General features: G+C 36.2%; 1 protein-coding gene and 1 pseudogene across 11 annotated transcripts in view; both read right to left on the bottom strand.

Annotated features, from left to right (window-relative positions):
* The window catches only part of ESRRG (estrogen related receptor gamma), a 696,148-nt gene that overhangs the window by 87,526 nt on the left and 584,824 nt on the right, over window positions 1–23,798 (bottom strand). The window lies entirely within an intron of this gene.
* LOC138144661 (ATP-dependent RNA helicase DDX42 pseudogene) lies at window positions 14,857–19,112 on the bottom strand (annotated as a pseudogene).

Genomic DNA, 23,798 nt, shown 5'->3' with positions numbered 1-23,798 from the left:
GCATCATTTGAATCCCTACCTAGTTTTGACCCAATGATTTATGCATCTCAATATTATTTATGGGAGTATCCTTAAAAATTTAGTCCCCTGACCATCTGAGGACCCCCCCACCTGTTCCACAGACATTAATTCTTTACTTTCTACCGTTTGTAGAATCTTGTGCTTCTCATCATCCATTCTCTCTTGTACCTTCAATTTTCAAGTTCTGAATGTCACATGAAGACATTAAACTCAACATATTTGCAACAGCAGGAACTTCTTATCCCCCAAAATTTGTTTATCCATATGAATTTGCTATTACTGTTAAGGGTACCACCAATCCCCTATCATACACATTGAAAAGTTTGGATGTAGGCTCATTTAGGTGGTGCAGTGAATAGAGCACCAGCCCTGGAGTCAGGAGGACCTGGGCTCAGATCCAGTCTCAGACACTTAACACAAAAACTAGCCTTGTGACTTTGGGCAATCCATTTAACCCCAATTGCCTTCCAAAAAAGCAAAAAAAAAAAAAAAAAAGTTTGGATGTGGGGGAAAAGGTAGGAGTCAAGAGAAGACAATGATGAGTTGCTAAGCTCACATTTCTAAGTCAAATGTTTACAATCTGCCCCTTCCCTGCCAAAACCACTACAATCACACTAGTGAAAGCCTTTATTGCTATTTGCTGTATGTATATAAGGAAGCACAATTATTGAAGGGGCATCAGGGTAGAAGTACATGCAGCAAATTTTATTATAAATGGAAATTCCCCCAGGAAGGATACTTTCTAAAATGCATCATGGGAGAAAAATTGAATGAGGTAGCAACTAAGTGAACTGGAACTTCCAGGCTCATGTACTAAGAATAAAACCAAACTACTCTTGGTATTGAGAAATAATAACCTAAGAGGACTCATATGACAACAGGGGAAAAACCAGCTGTAACTGAGAAACAACATAGCTATGGCACCTAGAATTTGTGTTCTTGGGTTTGTGAGCACTTTGGTTTATGTTGGGGCTCTTAACATGCACAAATAAACAATAATTTTTGCTTATAGTATTTCAGCTCCACTATTTCCAGTCCCTAGAAAATGGTCCAAAAACACAGGGAAGAAGCTTTATGTATATGAAGTCTTTAAGAACTTCTGCAGTAATGCCTTAACTGCCGATCTTTCCTTAATTCCATCCAATTGTACAAGTCACTACAAGATTAATTTGCTGAATGGACATCTCTGATCACAATTTCTCTGCTCAAAAACATTCAATTATAACCTAACTGATACAAGTTCAAACTCTCTTGTCTTTCATTTAAGGGACTTGAAAATCTGGCATATCTTTTCATACTGATCTAAGACTAATTCTATAATCTCCTTTCAAATCAGACTACAAACACCACTTTCTGTATTTTCCCAACTCCATGTCTTTACTTGCTGGCCAATGCCCTTACAAAGGCCTCTCACTCCCCAAATCTCTTGACAGCATGAACTTGTATCTTTTGCCACATTCAGTCTTCCACAAATACTCAACCTGGAGTAATACAGTCATTCTTTGAATTCCAAAGAATTTTCTTTTATTGCTGTTCCTACGAAGGATCATTTTATTTAGTATTTGTATATTTAATGCCTAGGACAGTGACTTGCACATATCCCAGCCCTGGGTAGATTAAGGTGGGGCTGATAAAGAAATCCAGTTATATAACTAGATCCCAAAAAGGATTTCAAAAACTCTCTAAAACTGCATAGTGAGTCTCTTTCTATATGATTTTTTAAAGAAAAAACACAGTAGGGGCGGCTAGAGGGTGCAGTGAATAGAGCACTGGCCCTGGGACCTGAGTTCAAATTTGACCTCAGGAACTTAACACAAAAACTAGCTGTTTGACCTTGGGCAAGTCGCTTAACCCCAATTACCCTTCCAAAAAAAAAGGGAAAAAAAAAAGAAAAAACACAATTTCAATTAGAGGAAGCAAATAGAAGAAATGAAGAGGAATTCAAATATTTGATAAAATAATTAACATTAGATTCTAGAAAGAAGGGAAAAAAAGATGGTGAAAAGTTTTCCACAAAAACTCCTAATAGTATTCAAACTTTGACATTTTTCATTTTGTAATAGTGTAGAGGAAGACACAAGAAATACAGTTTTAGATATTGGTATTTGGAAGTTTAATCAATTTATTTACAATTTCTGATGCACTTAATGGATTGTTTCCTATGGGTAACACTGAAAATCATCAGATCTAACCTTAATAAAATAAATCATTCCACATAATGAGGAAAAGAATCCTTTTTCGATTTTTTACCCAACTGCTATAGTTCTCGAAGTATTCCATATTTTCAGCTATTATCCCTCTCTTACAAAGAGCCCACTTAATAATGTTCATTCTAACAACCTCATTTATTTTCCAGAAAATTAACTCAGTTTCAACCCTGATTAATGATTTCATCTAAATGAATCAAATTAAAAATTGAAAATTATATTTCAAAAGCCAAAGAAAAAAAAATTGACCATTTCCAGTTAACAAATGATCCTTTCAAATATTAAAAGATGACCATGAAGTGTGCGTGCTAGTAATGAAATCTAGCTCAGGCCTGCTGCTTATCTAGAGTTCATGGAATAAGAGGGGAAAAAAAAGGAACCCTATGCATTTTTAACATTGAAATCTCTTGGGATACCAAACTGGCTTCCACTTAGTCGTTGCCTGTAATCAGTGTACCAAAATAATATGAGAATTTCTCTGTTAATTAAAGCTGGTAAGATTCGAGATGCACCACAGCCGAAGGGGGATTAGGAAAGCATACATACACTAATCGCCTCTGTTAACAAAACCTAAACCGTGAAAGAATGCACTATGCCAAGATCTATTCTCTGCAAGTTGAAGGCATTATAGAAGGAAATGCAGCAACTAATTAGGGAGAAACTCCTTGTTAAATATATTATCATTTTGCAATTGTCACTTCTTTTTCTCAAGAAATGTAGTATATTTGTGATTTATATACCTGACAAAAATTTTTATAACTATAGAAGAGAATAACTTATTTATCTTTTGGAATTTAGTCTTTAACTCACATCATTATACAGTTTATGTATGTCAGGAGGAACCATCAGTAAAAAGGAGTGTAATTAGCCTTTGATTACATGCTTTAAAAAAAAAGGACATGTCTCATGAAATATAACTGTGACACTGTCATATGTAAGTTGTACCCCGTTTCATATCCCAACTTTCATCCAAATCCTTTCTCCTTCCAGGTACAGAGTATGAAAAAGGTGTTTGAAAACGGGGAAGAAGTCAGATGGGAAAGTGCAGTGCAGGTGCATGGAGGGGCAGGGGGAATTTGCCTCTGCATACCTGACTTAGGTAGTATAGTGGAATCTGTTTCTGGGGAAGATACAACACAAAGATTAATACGACCACATCCCAAATGCAGGTTCATCCATATCCCCCAGGTGGCAATGGACAAACAGGGTAGAGGTTTACAAGGATAGAAAGATGCATCTGTTAAGAGAAGGCGTTCAACCAGGGGACCACATAAAAACGTACTCCTTTACCCTATGGGTAGACAACAGGGTTTACTGTATCAACAGTCACCTCACTGAGTGAGAATGCATGTGGGGAAGCAGCAGGGAGTTTCCCAGAAAACATAAACTCAGTCATAATATATGATATAGTTTTAAAATGAACTTTTAGCATGAAAGCCAATTTTTATTAGTATTATAAAGATTTCAATAACAACTACTATGCTTGGTGGATAAAGTAGAAAACTAATTGAAGGTAAAGAGCTAAGAATATATCTTAGGGTGATTTTACAAATATGAATTAATTAAACTGAAGATGTCTGAGGGTTTTCCTTATTTGTTTCTCTTAAGAAAATTTACTGAAAAAGTCTCTTGTAATAGACTGTCCTTTCTATGAGTTTCCCTATTCTCCCACCTACCTACTTGAATGATGGACTAAATGGAACAACGCCTGGGTTTATTGTGTTATTAACCACCACAGAAATGCTGAAGAGATCTGGGATGCCAGTGAGGACAAGCAGCCAGCCCAGAGCCAAGAGACAGATAATAAGACATCACTTTCAGAGGAAATGCAAACACCAGAAGAAGTTACTAGAACAAAGAGAGAAAACTGAATCATAGTGATTCTTGTCCTATTACAATTTTTCTAGTACATTCCCTGGTCTCATGTGACAATTTAGAGGCATTTGAATGAATCTTGGTCCTTAATTTTAATGATGATATTGTGATGAAATTATCAAAGAGTAGGTTAACTCTTTATTCATACTAATGGCAGGGATTTAGAGGACTGTTTAAATCCATAAGAGATTTTTAGGGGAACCATGGGTGTAGGTGATAGTGTCAGTGAACTACAATTCCTTTCTCATAATTGAGAATAATTCAATAGTACATAGCTCTTAGCTGCTTCTTCTTCTTCTTTTTTTTTTTTTTTTTTGCTTTTTGGAGGGGAGAAGGCAGGGTAATTGGGGTTAAGTGACTTTTCCAAGGTCACACAGCTATTCATAGGATGAAAGGATATCTCAGTTACAAGAGACGTAACTAAAACTTCTGAGTAATAATATTAGAGAACAATTATAAATATTTTTTGTGGTTGACAAGACAATATTTACAAAATTTTTTGTGCATGTAGAAACAAATAACATGGTATGGCAAAAAGAACTAGAATCAGAGCTATCTAGCTATCTATTTGTCTATCTGTCTGTCTATCTTGTTCAATGCTCTACAAACTCTTTTAACATATATAATCAATATAGTGACATAGGAACATTGTTTTACCAAAACATGCAATCTAAATTTTCACTGTACTATAAAATAAGGATCCCTCATTCAAAGATTCTGAAAAGTGAATAGTATAAATTCACACGCACAGGCACACACACACGCACACGCACACACACACACACACACACACACTCTGATTTGAATAACTTTGCTCTACTTCATTCATACCACACTTTTGTTCTATCTTTCAAGTACAGCTCAGGGCCCACCTATGTCAGGAAGTTTTTCCCAATTAAGATATCCCAATCCTCTACATATTTTACCACATGCAGAAATTATGAAGGCATTTTCTCTCAATAAATCTCTATTGACATGTATATAGCTTCATTAACTTTTTTCTAGACTGGTCTAACCTATTAGATTATAAGCATTTCCATTTTGCTAATGTAATGTATCTATGATATAAACACCCAGTATACCTAGGTCCCTGAATAAAAGCACTCAAAAACAGCAATGGATCTACAGCTGCAGAGTTTAAGACATCACCTAATCCAATAATCACATTTTACACAGGAAAAAACCGAAACCCCAAAGGAGACGCCCACTTTCATGAAAGTAGAAATGGGGCAACTAATGGGATTATTACTCGACTCCTTCCGCTAGAACAAAGTACCCTTCCAATGAATGGCTGCTCACCTAGCCCAATACCTCCAAACGATTCCATGGAACGTGAGAGTCCCACAATGAAACTCTAAAGTTCTTTGGGGGAAATGGTCAATACTCTCCTATACCCTAACATTGGAGAAACACCATCAAGTTAAAAAATCACTTCCTGAATTCATTATGAGAAAGGAATGTTCTGAGAAAAAAAAATTAAAACGAAAATGCTTCCAGTGTTCTAGGTGATTAGAACAACTTAGTTTTTTAAAAGCTATAGAACTTCCTAAGGTATCAGAGAGCAGGGATAAGATTACTTTAACCAACAAAGAACTACATATGCAAAAATATGTTTACTTTTGCTGTTGAAGGGTTTTAGTGATGTGGTTAGAATAGGAAATGATAAATCGACAAGCATTTATGAAGTACCTGTTAAGAAAGGAAGACAGTACTGGGTTTTGGGGAGGCAAAGACAAAGAATGAAATAATCCTTACTCAAGGATATTGACCTCTTCTGGGATGCTGATAATATTCAAGGAATTTTTTTTAAGTGAGAAATAGCCAACTAGATGTCTTCTATCAACTCACTTGGCACATTTCCATGAAGGAAAAATTCAAGTTCCTTCCAAAACAGAAGTGATTTGCTATGGAAGTATCTGAACCCAGATTCGATCCCCAGGTCATCCCGACACTGGGGCCAGTGCTCTTACTCACTGAGACACCTGGCTGCCCCGGCCTCAACACTTTTAGAAAGCACAGAACTAGAGGGGATAGGGAAAGGGAACAAGAAAATTCTTAGTTTTCATGTAACTTCTTTTCCCCATTTCGTTTTATGGTGTCATCAAAACTTGCTGTAAAACAAAACTGTAGGTTAAGCTTGTTATATGCTATTATGTACACATCCCCAAAAGTTCTATTAAATGAAATTTTGGGGTCAGGAAAAACAAACAAAAAATGCTATATAGCCCAAAATTTAACCACCTTAATTTAGGTGAAAAATTATCAGATTCCAAAAATGAGGCTTGCCAATCAACACTATCAGACAGAACCAAGGGGAAAAATTTGGAATCATAGACCAGTAGAGGGCAGGTTTTGCTATTTCTACACTATCATTTGTCACTTTTATGTGAACTGGGAGAAGACACATAGCTAGGCACAAAAATTTAGCCACAAAATAGAAATGGAGATTGAACTGCTGAATTTTTTTTTTTTTGCTTCTAAGGGTATTGGTCAGATCCTTAATGTTATTTGAACACAGTTTTATGGCATGCAGTCCAATTTACTAAACAAATACCAGCTGTAGTAAAACATCTGTTGGGGAAACAGGAAAAATAAACTCATAAAAGCAAATGAAGGTATTTCCTAGCTGTAGTTTCACCTATATGTAAATATTGGGCATACGGGGGAGTTCTCAAAAGAAATAAATCACTCCATTATAAACCAAGTATAAAAGTCGCAAATGAGTGTAGTCTATGTTGCAGAATGGCTTATAATGGAAGATGATTTTAGAGGAACAGAATTCCTATGTATACATATATACACACAGAAAGAGAGTTACACAAACACACACACACACACACACACACACACACACACACACACACTCTTCCAGTAAATGAGTCTTGGGAGAAACGAGTGATTGTCTATTAGGTAAAAACAGCAGTTTCTAAAATGTGAAAAAATTGTGTGTGTATGGATGAATGTGTATGTATACACGTGTGTGATCATGTCTATTTACATAAGTGAACGTGAAATTCTGTGCAGAACTTGAGAAGGACAACATGGCTATTGTATAAAAGCCACCCCTTCAATATTAGTAGTGTCCAAGTGATTTGAAAAGGATGGGTGACCTAAAGGAATCTAATAAACAATTCACTAAATCTTTTAAGAGAAGTATATGACTCAAGGGGCAGAAAACTAGATGGTGCAGTGGGTAGAGCATCAGACCTAACGTCAGAAAGACTCATCTTCCTTAGTTCAAATCTGGCCTAAGATACTTGCTGACTGTGTGACCCTGGGCAAGTTACTTAACCCTGTTTGCCTCAGTTTCCTCATTTGTAAAATAAGCTAGAAAAGGAAATGGAAAACCGCTCCAGTATCTTTGCCAGCAAAACCTCAAATGGGATCATGAAGAGTTTGGACATGACTGAAACAACTGAAAAACACATGCCTTAAAAGAAAACCTAGGTATCTATCCAAAGTATATAGATTATATGAAAAGAAAAACCCATCAAATGTGTTAACTTTTTTTTTTTTTGAAGTATCTGAAGAAACTGTAGTTGTCTTCGTAGTAAAATGAAAATACATTCTTTTGTCCTGATGATTTGGGTTATGTTCTGTCTCCTATATGCTCTCTCTTTTCACTTTAGAGATACAGAGTTTAGGTTAAAATGAAAGATATAATGCACATAAAACCAAATTCACATTGGTAGTATAAAACAAATCAAGGAGTGGTAATAAATGTCAGAGTCGTAACAGCAAAGCCAAGCAGCTAGCGTGTTCTCTAAAAAAAAAATTTTTTTTTTATCATACTTAAAAGTGAAATACCTAGCTGTTATCTTGGTGCCTGCAGAACCTCCCCATTGTAGATTCAATAATACAAGAGGCTTCTTATCAGCAGCGAGGGTGACTGATTGGAGCTGTGATATGTTTAGACAATACACTGTATTTAACTGAATTTACAGATGCCCCAACTCAGATGTGGTAGTAAACGCCAGGGACTAATAGGAAATTAAACATGTACAATGGACTAACTCCATTTGCTCTCACACACTGTAATGTGTTTAGTTAACTTACTCATAGTCACACTTTATCTTTTTCTCCATGGATTCTCTGGGATATGTTTCAAATTGGAGATAGATTAAATCTTCTTTTCAATTTTTTTTTCTCCCACAATTTTATTGCTACTTTTCCTTATTATTGGCTACTCTTTCTCTTGCAGAGATAAGCTAAACAAGATGACCCCTGGTACTCCCACCCAACCCAATTATCAGATAGTCAGCAAGTAAAGCAAGGGTGCAGAAGATTCCATGATATTAATATTAATATAACATGAGAGGAACAAAAATCAGTCACTTATTTGAAAGCAATGGTGTATTTAGCTCATTTGAAATTTAAATGTGAATTTTAATGTACCTGGTAAGTAACACATACACAGAAAGAGAGAGCTGGAGAAAGGAGAGTGTGAATAGGTCAGTCCAAGAATTATTTTAACTGCTTGTTGCTTAGTATATTTGCTAGCAAAAACAGCTGTTAATAGGCATGTGTGTACAGGAATAAGCACTACAAGTGTGCCAGTAGGGGGAGGAAGAAAGATGCCATGGTACTCCAGAATTTTCATCTAGGTAACAGAAAAAGGTAATTTATCATTAGATAAATTCAGATTTATCTCTAGGTCTTCTAGGAATTCTTTGAAATTCTTTGAAAAAGGCCATCCACAGAAGTGACTCTCATTATATAATAAAAGCACTTGATCCACAATGGTTTTATTGTCTTTATAAAAATATAAAGGGCTGCTACTGTTTTGAATGCAGGTAAATGAGGCAGCATAGAAACTATCTGCCCTTATCACAGACAGATACATTTCCCAAAGGCCTAAGAGTTTAACAGTTCTGAAATTAAAGCCTAAAAATGAAAACAAAAATACTGATAGAGATGTATGGGTATTGCATAAAACAATGGATGTTAAGGGTCAGGATGATAAAGTATGTGCATAATTATTCATGCTTTTCTTGTCAACAAGTTTTATGTGGGAAAAATAAAAGGACAGAATATGTCTCAGACTAAATTATAAACTATTCAAATAATAAAATCCATACTAAGTGTGGTGGTGAGAGAAGTCAATGCAGGAGTTTTTTTTTCATTATATTAAAATGCTTACTAATATAGTAGATGAAATTCTGTCTTCAGCATTAAGTGGGCACAGAAAAAGGAAAAAAGACATTTAAAATAAGGTGACCTACAGGGATAATGATCTTGACATAAGAATAAATCACATAAACAACATATTTGCTTATTCTAAAACACTGAATTAAAGTAACACATATTAGACTAGAGTTAAAGAAATTTATTATTAAGTTCGTAACAGTGTTAAGAATTTTATGATAATTGTGGACTAGTACAAAAGCATAATCCTAAACTTAGTTGGTTATCAGAGCAACTAGTCCATATAGAAAGTTTGAGTCTAATAACACATCACAATGTGTTACCTGACATATAGAGTCAAAGGGGCAGAAGGGAGAGAGCATTGGACTTGATTCCACATCAGACATTTGCTTAACCCCATCAAGTCTCAGTTTCCTCATCTGTAACAAGAAGAGGTTAAAACTCGATGCCGTGTAGGGTCTCTCCAAGCTCTAAATTTATGATCTGGTGATGATCCCATAATCAGTGTGCATAATCACAATCATCTTAATCATCATATGCATTTTTCAAAAGTGTGTTTATTTTTTTTTAATAGTACAAAGATCACAGTCATGTAAAAATGTGATGTAGTCCCCTCGCCAAAAAACAAAACAACACAATTCACATTTTTATTTCTCCCAACTACATTTTTACCAAGTTAGAAGATAGTACAGAGTGCTATCCTAGCAGGTGGTAAAAAAGATAATGCTGTATTAAAATCTTGTCATAATAAAATATCCATTGCCTAGTGAAATGGACTTCATATTAATCAAGGTCTTCTACAACAGTGTAGGTCCAATAAATGTTACTTCTCTTAATCAGTTCTGATTGGTATTTGTTATATGAGACATAGACAAATCTTTGACCAATCTTTAATTAGTATCACTGATGAAATATTTATTCTTTTAATTTGAATTTGGAAAACCAATGAAACCATGTTTGCATCTTTCATCAACTAAAATATTATCTTTTTTATTGCTTAAAAAGAAAACCCAGCAGATTCTTTAAAATGTTCCCCTTAGGAAAAAAAAAGAAAAGGACCTTTGATATGTCCATAGTTACCCAGGGTCTATTTAATTTTGTGCAAATATTTAATATAAGACACTCAAATCATAAACCGATCTTAGTCTTCTTTCCAGGAGAAAAATATACAGATTTCCTAAGTCTAAAGAGAAAGGGAAAATAGTTTTAAATATTGTAAGAGCTACCTAAGATTCACCAAAGCAATAACCATAACCAGTGATTTAAGTGTATGAACTCTCGTAAAGTACAGTAGTTTACAGAATGTCCCAATAGTCAGTGTGGTTTTAAGTTTTCAGAGCAGTGTTACCTAGCACCAAAACCATCTTTTTAACTGGAAAGATCACTTTTAGAAGCACCAATTTAAAAATGTTTCAAGATCCTTTGCAAAATTCATTAACAGAAATGACAAAAGAACATTACAATAACCGAATAATTAAATTCAATTTCACAAAGCTTTACAGAAACATGATATTAACTGGCTACTGCCTATAATGAATGAAGCAGAAAAAAATTATTTTAGTTCACAAATTGAACAAGAAAAAAATGGGGAAATATCCATATGTACTGAAGACAAATGTGTGCCCTTTCCTTATAATCAAAGAACTCCAAGTTAAGTACAGATTCTTATTATCTACATGGTCTGAGACATTTTCTTCTAACTTCTCTTCTTTCAATCTCAGTAAATCATTGACTAAATAATTCTACACAGCAAATAATGTACTGCTTTCTTGGTATGTGTAGAACAAAATGTGGACAGATTTAAGCTTCAACCCCCTCACAAGTTGCTATGGACATAATGCACTTGAACACGCCATTGGGAGGAATAGGAATAGCGGCGGCATTTATAATACTGATGTTTACACTTTAAATGTTTACACATTGTCTCCAGGAAACTACAATGCTGTAATCATCTTTCTTTCAGAAGATGCTTTGAGATGGTCACACCTTGAACTTGTCTAGAGTTAGTGTCTACTTGCAGTCATAGATTCTGAGAAGGAATAATAGATAACAATCTTACAGTACTGCTTCTTGTCAATTAAAAAAGGGCAAGAATGAACACTGGGTAGTTTATTTATTTCTGGTCTTGTATCATAAAAGAATGTAAAGAACCATCCTAAATCCCTTAATTGTTTGAATTCACAGAAATGACCCCACCCTATTAATAAGACTGGATATCTTGGGGACAGACACTGTTCTAAGTGTAAGTATATATGATCTTAAAATAATCTTATAAAGGGAGGAAAAGGGTGGAAAGCATCATTGCTGGCATTATTTAGAGTAGCAATTCCTCTCAAAATTTTTATCATTAAAATAAAAGTAGAAGAGGAATTAAGTAAGAAATACATACAAATCTAATGGTGTCTGTCAGTTTGTATTTTATGTTTTATTATTATTTAAATGTAGTTTTTGAATTTATTCAACATTGAGGCGTAATTTGAGACGATGCTAATGAAGATAGCTAACTTTCAAAATGTCCAAGCTTTCATAAGTAATTTACCCACTAGATTTTTTTTTCCCAGGTGATTACTAAGTATATAAAACAATTATATCAGGCACAGAAGAAGACAACAAAAGTAACTGAGGTCAAAAAGCTGAAACTTTAACATTGATTTCCACATTTATTAACATTTATTTCTTTATACATGTACTTATAAGTTAGTGGGTCGCAACACATGAAATATTCTAATTTTCTTTTCTTCAGGTTCAAGGATAATGATAATGGGCATATGGATAACAATTTAAGGTAGAAAAGTCTCCACACGCGAGATCTCATTTCCACCCTACAACCAGTCTTTGAGGGACATACTGTAGCAATTGTTATCCCCATCACACAGATGAGTAAAACTGAGGCTCAGAAAGGTTCTGTCATGGTCAAACAGCAGGTGCGAATCAGAAAAATGATTGAATCAGGTCTTTCTTACTTCATGTCCAGCACTATTTCCATTTTTTATAAGTGATACTATAATTTACAAGGACGGTGTTCTAACTGTTGGCAGAATTGACCTTTAGTTTTAAGATGATGGTTGCTTGGTTTGCTACCAATGACCTACTTTTTCCTCTGCTTATGACATTCATCACCTGTCTGTTAGGGACTGTGCCAAAACAGCTTTCATCGGATTAAACTGGTACAGTTAGAAAATCTCCAAAGGAATAATTTATAAACAAGTCCTCCAGGGACAAGGACCACCCTGTCTCTCTCTTTAAAAGACTTTACATTTATGATGTGGCAAAAATATGCTGTTGAGTTATCTATTTCCTCTAAACCAATCTCAAAGAACTGCCTCAATTTCTAAAACAAACTTCTGACAGAAAGAGAATAGTTATGAAATATTTTAATATTTTGTGAACCAGTGTCAAGCCAGCCAGCAAAAAAGTATACCTTCCTCTATGATAAGGCAGCATCAATCTTTCATGAGACCTATCTATATATAGCAGGAGAAGCCAACCTCTGACTTGACCAAGTTTGGCATTAGGTCAGAAGGAAATCTAAGATTTCTGAGGCTTTTTTGGAATGAATCAAAATATAACAAATGAAAAAAAAACAGAGCACTTTAAGGCTGTGAATAGAAATGCTACAAGAAAATCAAATTACTTCTCATTGTCTATATGAATTAATCAGCCACCAATAAACAAACTACTCGTTTATATATGGAATCACAAGTGATCTATGTAGACATATTCTTTGTCCTGAAGTAGCTTACAATGAAAAGAAACATGAAGAACTTCAGCTTTGGTTCAACATCTCTCCTTGGTACCAAGAAATTAAGATAAAGAAAATAAGTCCTAACCAAAACAGGCAATGAAAGATAAGAATGAAAACCAAATGACAAATGATGTCATTAGTGGTGTCAGTTCAACCCTTCTCAAGATGGATTCAGTATTTTCCTTTCCCCTGCCTACTCCCTCCCACCCTTTGATCAATTTATGCTCTCCATTTCTTCTTTTATCCTTCTCCTCCCCCCACTCCCCTTACCACCTTTCTAATGCCTTATGCCTAAACTTACAGTTACTATTTGGCCCTATTGATGGTGTTGAGGTCTAAGAATATATTAATTCACTCCAAAAAGAGTATTGAAGTCACATGTGAGGGTTGAGAGGGATATTGGTATCATGGATAGTAAGCTGGTTTCTAAACCAGGATGATCTGGGTTCAAGTTCTGCCTGAAATATGCTCACTGTGAGACCCTGAGCAAAAGACACTCTCAGTGCAACACTAAAATTTCAAGTGTTAGAAACTGACAGTTTGCACAGGTGGGGGAATTTCCCCTACATTAGTAAAATCATAGGTCTGGTCCTATGCCTAAAGGTGAATTTAAACCACATATATCTTGTGTCAAAATCATTGACTTTATTTATATTTCTGTCCCCGGCTAAGATTATATCCTTCCATGATGCACAATCGAAACAAGCAGGACTGTACAGATTATTTAACTTAAGAGTTCACCGGTGTTTGCTTGTGAGTTTTACACAGCAGAGTGGAATGAGTGAATGAGTGAATGAATGAATGAAAGACCATGGCAGCTTTATGATTCCTATGCAAATACTTCTTAAGAAAGCCATTAATGGGAATTATAGGAGAGGAAATTCAACTAAAACTATGGGCCAGGGATAAACAGTATTATTCAACTGGTCTTTGGGGCCTTCTATTCTGTTTTATGATTTTATTAGCACCTGTGCCCATTAGAGTAAGCAAAAAGGAGTACATATTTGAAAGAAACCTTCATAGGTGTCACAAAATCTGGCAGTTCTGGATACTTTTATAAACAAAATGAAAACAAATCATTACAGCAAAAAGGTAATTGTGGCAAAAATTTTAAAAATAAAGGTAATATAGAATGAAATCAGATTTTTTAGACTTCTGAGGTTTATTTTTAATTAAAACACCTTAGGCCTAGGGAACAATTTCTAGGATACTCCCTAATCAATGTAACTCTGGATGTAGCTTGTCAGGGAGAGCTTCCCGCTATCTCCCATGTATGTGAAGGTTCCTGGATGAGGAACCAAACTACTGCTTCCCAAATTACCGATGTATACACCTGCAACCATGTCAGAAACTTATGAGGTTGTACCTGCGTGCCATCATCTGTGGAATCCAAAACTGTGTGCAGAGAACATGCCCACCTCACACTAACCTGGCCACCAGTGGAGAAAAAAAATCTGTCAAGAGTTCAGAACAAAACAACAACAAACGAAAAAAATCCTAAAGAACACAGACCTGTGCTACACAGTTAGTTTTCAGGACAACCTAAACTGGCCCTTCCACACCTAAATAGGATCTCAGGGGCAGATTTATGGCTAACTAACTGCTCTTACATCTCTCAAAAGGTACCAGAAATTCTCTCTGTGGCTAGAGCCCTGCTGAAACATGAGGATGAGGATTCAACATACAATGGGGACCAAAGGAGCTTCAAGGGAAAATTCTTTTAAACGGGTCTTATTTCTAGGCCATGGCTACTGCATCTCAGATTTGTGGGCTCCAACTTATCCCCTAGGACACAGCAATTTTATGAAGAAGAAATTCTTTTAAAACATATATATATATATATATATATATATTCCACCCATTTCATTCCATTCCATGTTTCTGCACACATGCTCTAACTGTCCCATGGATTCTTCTTGCATTTGGCTGGGTCAGCACAGGAAAGCAAACTGTTATCTCGTCTGTCTTCAAGTCTGTCTTGCTGTCCATCCTGCCCTCTGTCCTGCTCTCATGGCCACAAGCCTCTTTCCTGCTCTCTCCATTCAGACCATCACTCCCAAACTGGCTTTCCCCATGATGACCACCAACCACTCTCATGTCTGCTATGTCTGTGCCAGTGATGATCTGCATGTGGGCCACTGCTTTCCAGATGGCAGTATCTATCACCATGATGACCATCTCCATGACGTGTAACATTACCTTGGCCATTACTACTTGTCTCCATGGTTAAGGCGACCACTACATTCTGGTTCTCTGGGTGTTGTCTATTCCCACTACCACTGCCACCACCAATTCCTTCTTGGTTGATGCTCCCAAAGGCTGTGTTACTGAGATCCTGGGTTCGAGTAGGTGAATACCCTCCTGGAACACCACTAAGGTTCCTAGCACTGGCAAAGCATGGGATGCTCTTAGATGCTGTGGCAAGGTCAGAATTGAAATTGCCCTGTTGGGTTAAATTACTTGGGTCAGAATTCAAGCTCCCTGCTCTGGTCCACGCACTTGCCCCAACAGCAGAGTTCCCAGCCTTCTGGCTGCTTAACCTGGCAGAAACAAAATGGCTCTTGTACCATTACTAGAAAGTTGCTTTTATTGCAGTCAGGCAGTCTGTGGAGAGCTTTTAGGCCCCATAGTTACTCACCGTGTTGCAGTTGTTTGCACGGTCTATGTTCTTTGAATCTACACCAGGTCTTTCTCTCTGGCCAAGGCCTCCACCACCAACCTTCAGCTTTTTCCCTTCCCTCCATCAAATTGAGTTTCCTGAAATCAGGCACCCTGAAGTGCTACATCCAAAAATTTTTGCTAACATGTTGAATAGCTCCTTCCATGTTCCTGACAAGGTTGTCAGAAAAACTGCTGTCTTTGGGGAGTCCTGCTCTGCCTGACCAGCCAATTCTGTGTGTATGGTTATCAATGTTCTGAGTCACCTCATAGCTGATGACAGTCTTTAATGGAAGGAATGTCCAAATCACAGGCTGCAATATCGGTAGCCACAAGAACCAGGATGCCCTTTTTCTTGAAATCTGACATGACCTTCTTCCTTTCCCTTTGATCTATGGCCCAAGGAGCAGCCCCAGATTGTGTCCTCCCTGTCTGAAGTTGTTAGTGAATTCATCAGCACTGGCTTTCTTAGATACAAAGAAGACACTTCCTGAAGTGGTGAATTCTATCATATGCCCAGTGAGCCAGAGTGAAGAATTTCTACACTGTGGGTCATGTCTTCATTTGCCTCTCCAATGTTCCCCCCATGTACCACTAGGATAGGGTCGATCAGGATGTCTCAGGCCAGTTTTGCAATCTCTTTATGTAAAGCTTCACTGAACATAAGAATCTCTATGAGGATGGACATGGCCAGTTATGGATCATACCTGATACACAAAAACTATGTCAAACATTCAATCAGCCTCATCAAACACAAGGTAAGAGACTCTTTGGAGAGTTGTAGCTTTCTTCTTCACATGATCAATCAGCCAAAATGGAGTACAGATGACAACCAGCCATTCTTTTTTTTTTCTTTTTGGAGGGCAATTGGGTTAAGTAACTTGCCCAAGGTCACATGGCTAGTTTTTGTATTAAGTGTCTGAGGCCGCATTTGAACTCAGGTCCTCCTGACTCCAGGGCCACTGTTCTACTCACTGCACCACCTAGCCGCCCCACAAGCAGCCATTCTTGGAGGGCTTTTGTCCTCCTACATGCTTCCTCCTCCATGCACAGCCACACATCCCAAACTGCTTGCATTCTTCATGCATCTGCTGACAAAGCTTCCTCAGGCACACAACCACTGTAATGGGCCCACCACCCAGAAGCAATTCGTTTTGATCCATGATGTGAATCAGCATTGGTCAGATAAAGGCTGCGGTCTTCCCACTGCCTGTTTTGGCAATTCCAATTGCATCTCTCTCATTAAGCAACCCTTGAACAAGCTGACATGGGATGGCAGTAGGCTGCATGTACTAAGTTGCTCATCAAATCCAAAGTGAACAAAACTACTTCCTAGTCTGGGTGGAGCAGCACCAGAGACCAGAATATTGAGCTTACATCAGAGATCTGTCACCTGCTGTGGGGTGAAGTTGGTTATCTCTTCATGCTCATTGTAAAAAAAAATTTTCAAATGGTGGATAGTCAGTCTTTGAATGATCAATGGGAGGAAGGGGATCAATACCTTTTTGGAGGGTGCAATGGAAGTTCCATCGTGTAATACTCAAGGGATCTTCTTCCTCTTTTTGAACCATGCCAGCAATAGGGTTTTCTGCCATATATCAAAAATAAGCTTTTTGGTCATCTTCCTCTTCAATGTCATCTTGAATGCCTTTAGCATTTTTTTTTCTTTTTCTCCTTGTCCTTTTCTTCAAGTCTCTTCATGTCTCAAGCTACTTGATCTTCTACTTCAACCATGAATGCTTCCAGGGGATCATCATCACTATCAGAGTCTGTTGTCTTGGAATGGAATTGCTGGTGATGGTGAATTTTCACTAGGAATGTAAAGCAGAATGATATTGCTGGAATCTTCTTTCTCATCTTCAAAATAAGCATTTTCTTTATCACTATTTGCTCAATTAGATCCAATTTTATAGAAAGAAAGAAGCTGTGGTAGAAATGACTTCCCAAATCCTGCTGAAGATTTGGTTGCCCCCAAGGTGCTACAGGACTATTGTGGAAGCTTTAGTTCTTCCTTTTTTTCCAGCAGAAATGGCAAAACTACTAAACCCAAATCACCTCTTCGTGCCAAGGCCACCTTTGTTCCAATTCATGGTATAGATGATTTACTGAGCCGCTGCCATCAGAGATAAATCCCACTGCTACAGATTACATGCCCTCGGTCTCCGTTCCCCCAACCTGGTGGGTTCTAGTTTTCTGCTTTCAGTCATAGCAGCCACTTAGTCAGTTGCTGGGAGGCACAAGCTGCTTTGATAAAGACAGGACAAAGTAATTTGCAATTCCTTTTCAGGTTTCTTTAGTTACCAAGAAGGTATGTTATTGATCAAAATGTAAAAAAATAAAGTTACTAAGTTTTTATTATATTTGTCACGTGCATTATCACCCTAAAACATTCCTCCCCTCATTCCAAAGGGGATTTTACATCAAGGTATTGTAGAGAATTACATATGCTTTACAAACACAGGAAAACATTGCTTCGGAGTCTTTCCAAGCCTACGTTGTACAGGGTACACTAAATTGAGAATCTGATCTCCCTGATTCCACACCCTGCTTTGCAAAAACACACCATTTGCAGATCAAAGGGAAACAATTTATGCTTTCATCCCAGCTGACGGACGATTAAATTAAAACAGATCAGCAGTGCGGTGCATGGGCAGGTGGCACTCCAAGCCACAGTTGGCCTCAGAGCGATTAAATTGCGGCGGAGATGGAGGGCCTTCCGCTCCCATTCCCGCACTTACAGATCAAACGGTGACAAATGAGATGTTACTGCTCTTGTAAAGCAAGGCTACAATCTGTCAAAATCCAACATAATTTGTGACCCTCTGTGACATCCTCTTTCTCTTTTTTTTGACATTTGAATACAGTGATTGTACTAGAGTCAAGTCCATTTAAGTGAATATAGTCAATTCTATCTAAAGGAATAGAGCCTGTTAGCTCCAACATGGTAGCTGAATATATATCTGGTGAGTACTCAAGCGACCCTTTGTGTTAAGTGCATACCATTAACAATGAATTCTGATTTTTTCCAAGTTATATAATTTGATATCTTGACAGCCCAGACACTTAAAGCACTACTATTTGTTTTAAATGGCTTTATTTTATTGTTTAAATGTCAGTATCAAAATAAAGTAATGCATATAGTCTTGTCAGTTCCAGTACAGGGGGAAGTGTTCCTGTTGAGAAGAGTATTGAAAGAGTTTGCTCTAAAAATGGACTCAAAAGTCAATTATAATGTCTCTTGGCTGAATCCTTAAATGACTCATGAAACGTATTTATACTGCATTTTCTGTTTAACTGGTGAATTTAATAAGGTACTGAAGCATAAACAGCCAAGTGAACAGAACATCTTAGTTTAAAGAAGTTGGAACTATTGCCAAGTAAAATGTGAAACCGTTATATCATTAAAGAAAGAGATCTGAGAAAGGGAAGAATGAACCCTGGCAAAAGTGAATTATCATAGGTGATCATAAGTTTATATTGCAGAAGCCTTTTCAGAAAAGTCAAAAATGTATACAAATCAACCCGTGCAGGTAGGTTGGTGATTACAGGGAAGAAAAAAAATAGACTCAAAGGACTGATTTTAGAAGATATTCACATGTGAAAGAAGAAATGGTTTGTGTTTAATTAATACTTAAATTTTTTAGTGTTTTAGAATGGGAATTTTAGTTTTTTACTTCAAAATGGGTAAAGACTTTCCTCAAAGACTTTTGTCAACTAGAGACCTTTAAGCTTGGTATTGAAAACCTATGGGGAGGAAAGTCATTTAACAATTTCCTGAGTGATACTGCAAGTAACATGAAAACAAAAAATACACAAATTGCTATAATATTTTGTGCATTTTTTCTCACGTAACTTGCTTTTCTATCTAACCTTATAACAAAGTATTGTATAACATATACATATATCATATTTTCATTTAAAATGCTTTTGCCATTTTATGAATGGAATGTGACTGATTTGTTTACAGAAACACAACAGTCTGCCAATCAGTTTCCAAGTCTAATCTTTCAGAAGAGTCCACTGTGAACATGAAAGCTTCCTCCATACTTGGCAATTCATACTGTGATGTACACTAATCCACCCTTATCATCATAGACCTTATATCCTGTCCAAGTTTCATGACCTGTCATCACCCCATTGTTACCCATAGTTTAAGAGAGAGAAAAAAAAAAAGGAAAACATGACCAACAGGCTCCAGAGTAGTCTCTCAACCTTGCCTATTAAAGGCAGAGACTCCGTAGTTGCCTCCTATATATGTCATGAAGGTCACATATTTGGCTTATGAAGGCACTTCACCCCCAAAAGGAGGAGGCAAAACCCTGGGGTCATTAGGGCTCTTCTGTCAGCAGCACATGTGAGGTGTCTGCTGTAGCTGATGACTAAATAAGTTCACACTTTGGTCCTACTCTTAACCCCAGAACATGTAACACTTTTTTTTTTTCACTTTCAAAGTATCGTGGGAACTTGTAGATTATCGGGGATATTTGTAATCACTGAAAACATACTGAGTAGTGTAATGATGAAATAAACTGTCAACTTTATGGTCTTAACTAAGCAACCAAAAATTTAAGAAAAAATTTTGCCACTTTCTTTTTTTTTCTTTTTGGGGGAGATCCAGGGCATCCAGATTTGTCTAATCTTAATTAATGAACTAACAAAGAGACTGATAATTCCTCAATTTTTGTTTCTTATTTTTCTCTTCCCATTGTTTCAAAAATGCAAATTTGTTAGAAACTATCCGAGGATCTGCACCTCTGGGGTCTTATTGTAACAACAAACAGTCACTCAGGATGCCGACTGGCCCATGTTGTAAACAGATTACTTTTTTTTAATGAGTTCTACATGGCTACATTTTTTGGGTAAAGGCTTTTTTCTGATTTTATAGGTTGTCAGAAACCACTGAACTGCTTTCCCTCTTTTTCCTTCCACCTCCTTTCATCCTGCTTTTGATGTCAATTCTCTACTAGAAATATGAAATATCTGGTAGATTTGCACCTTTGTCTGTCAGCATGGAGAGAAGGAAAGAGTAACATCCACTAATATTATTAACTTTAAAATCTTTCCTCTGTTTCCAAGAGAATAAATTTCCCCATAAAAATTACCTGAGATAATGGCTCTTCTTCCATAAGTTCTGTCACCTCAAGTTTTTAACTTTTTTTTAAAGGAGTACAATATATTCTAGTTCACAGACAACCTTTCCAAACTGTTGTATTGTACATGCCAAATGACATTCTTTTTCATAATACAAAAACTATCCAATCTAATTCTTTTCTGTTTGCTATGTGATGTCAATTAATCCTTTACTTCCTTCACCCTAAGAATTTGTTAGAATCTCATTAAAGGTACTAGTTATATTATCCATTTAACTTCCCAAGAGATGTAACATAGGTAAATATGAAGGGATGGTGTCAATCAAACCAACTTCAACTTAAGAATACTATTAGCAGAAGAAAGTTTTGGATTATAGACTGGTACAATTATTTATGAAGCATAAACAAAATGTTTTGTGATTTATAACATAAAACTCAAGTAGCTGCGTTGTTCAAAACAACAACAAAAACCATGTTTGCTTAATATGGGTGGGAATAGAACCATGGCACAAATAATGTGAATGTTCCCCTTAACCTTAAGCTAATGACAGTAAAACAGATAAAACACCTGTAACTCTGGGTCTGTCCTCTCCAAAAACGGCAAAACATATTGAAATAGAATATGGTATCACATAGCAGATTGAAAGTGATTTCTTTTTTCTTTTTTTTTTAAGCAATCGGGGTTAAGTAACTTGCTCAAGCTCAAATGGCCAGTTATTTCTGGGTGTGGTGCTGAGTATCTGAGCCCGGGATTCGATCCAGGTCATCCTGACACTGGAGCCGGTGCTCTTACTTGCTGAGCCACCTGGCGGCCCCTTGGAAAGTGATTTCTTGTTAGGTTTACTACCCAGTGATGAACATAAACTGTTTGACTAATAACCAACAACAACATTTCGATTTCAAGAATGTTACATTTCTGGCCTTACAGACATCACTTGTTGCTACTCAAAGATTAATGTTATCTCCATATTTAAGTAACCCATACATGTATCTAAAATTAGACCAAAGAACCCAATAGCCTGGGGTAGAAAAACTTCTTTTGACTAACTGTATTTCTGAAAGTTTACTTAGGCTAAATTTGAGTGGTTGATGAATAGAAAAATTCTGAGACAAAAAAAAATTGCAAAATTTTCAAATGTTTTGAAGGAAATTGCTCTTATAGACCATATAAGCTTTCCAAAAGCAAAATAAAGTTAAAATGCTTATAATTATAATAAAGATGAAGCATATTAGTAGAAAAATATAGTAATAATATAACTTTTCCTAACAGTCAAGGGGTGCACTCAGAATTACATTTATGTATCCTATGGAGAATCAATAATGACAAAAAAATTTTACTATCACATTTTATTATAACTTACATTTTATCTTCATATATTAAACTGCAAAATGCTACTGGACCACAAAATAAAGCATTTGTGAATTTGCTGTTATATGAGAAAAGTTATAATTAAAATCTCATGATGAATTAAAGTAAATTAATTAAAAAGATGCACTATAGGCAATGTCATATTAATACTGTGTAAGAAGTTCTACAAAATAGACACTCTGGCCATCAAATGGGGAAATCCTAGGAAGTAGGGCATTCAGAGGCTGAGGCTGCAACTTTTAACTTAAATTAACACATATTTTATGCTAATCAGTCACCAGACAACCAAAACATTTGCAATCTTCCTTTACTTTTTATTTTCAGAGCAGACAATTTTCCATTCCTTAAACATACTTAGGACATACTGAATTACTTATAAAAAGAATCTGCAAAGCAGTTTTCTTCCATAGCATACAAATTAATTTCTTAAAAAAGAAACTAAGGGGAGGCCAGGTAGCTCAGTGAGTAAGAGCACCGGCCCCAGAGTGGGGATGACCTGGAATCGAATCCAGGCTCTGATACTTAGCACCACACCCAGAAATAACTGGTTGGATAAACTTGAGCAAGTTATTTAAATTGCTTAAAAAAAAAAAGAAACTTAAAGTACTAGTAGGTTTTCCTCTTTACTGAGATTAAGGAGTTCACGAATGCAGTGAACAGAAACATTTAGAGAAACCTTAAGGAACTCCCAAAAGAAGCAACATCAATCTTTAATGTCTCCCGTGCTAACAAAAAGTCAATTTGCCCAAATAGAAGAGTGACTTAGTTAAAGCCTAGTGATAGCCTACTAACAAATAAAATACTAGGAGTCATCAAATTAAGGTCATGAACTCTACAAAATTATATAATTTTCAAATTAAATAGACATACTGGGTTGTATATTTTATCAAGTTTCTATCCATTCAACATAAGCAGACTACAAAACATACAGATAGAAACAAAGAAAACAAGACAGTAATAGGGAATATGCAGGGGAAATTACTATATGTTTCCCAGATACAGAAGATCAAAACAAAGATGGTTTTTAAAACTTTATCTTCAAAGGTGTCCATAAGTGAATGATGAGAAGTTTTAGGAAAAGTCTCAGATTTTCTGAGATTTGTTTTATTTCATTCCTACTTGACTTTACAGAAATGGAAATTAGACTTCCACACAGACATCTCAATAGCAAAAGAAAAAATATATGCATCTTGATTAATTTTATAAATGAAGAAAAGAACTTCTGAGTTCCCTGTACTGTGCTTCCTTGGGGATGACTTGTCCCTAAATAGGAAGATATGTTTTACTACATATGCCAGCAAAACTTAAGACACTACTAAAAGTGACATGAATGACTAAGAAGAAACTAAATGCAGAGTCATTGATATCTAGGTTGGAATGTACCATACGCTTTATTCTGGAATAAATCTGCTCTCCTAATCATGTCTAAGATTTATTAGAAATAATAACTTGATAACATTTATTATTAAATAAGATAAAGTGAGAGCTGAATAGTGTGGAAACCTAGGTTGTGATTTTTTATTTTCCATGGATAAACAATAATAGTTCTATGTGGAAAGATAAATATAATTTAAATTGAATGGGAAATAGACCAATAGAAAAAATACCAAGGAAAGAAAGAAGAAAACTAGTCAATTGGATGTATACTTATGAAGCATCAAAAGAATAGCAGGAGAATAATCACCTCA

This window comes from Petaurus breviceps, unplaced genomic scaffold (genome assembly GCF_028583685.1).
Source record: "Petaurus breviceps papuanus isolate PSGF00001 unplaced genomic scaffold, PetGlider_PUasm1.0 90702, whole genome shotgun sequence".
Classification (NCBI taxonomy): Eukaryota; Metazoa; Chordata; class Mammalia; order Diprotodontia; family Petauridae; genus Petaurus; species Petaurus breviceps.
Note: the sequence above shows the minus strand (reverse complement) of the source record. Positions and strands in the feature narration are given on the sequence as shown.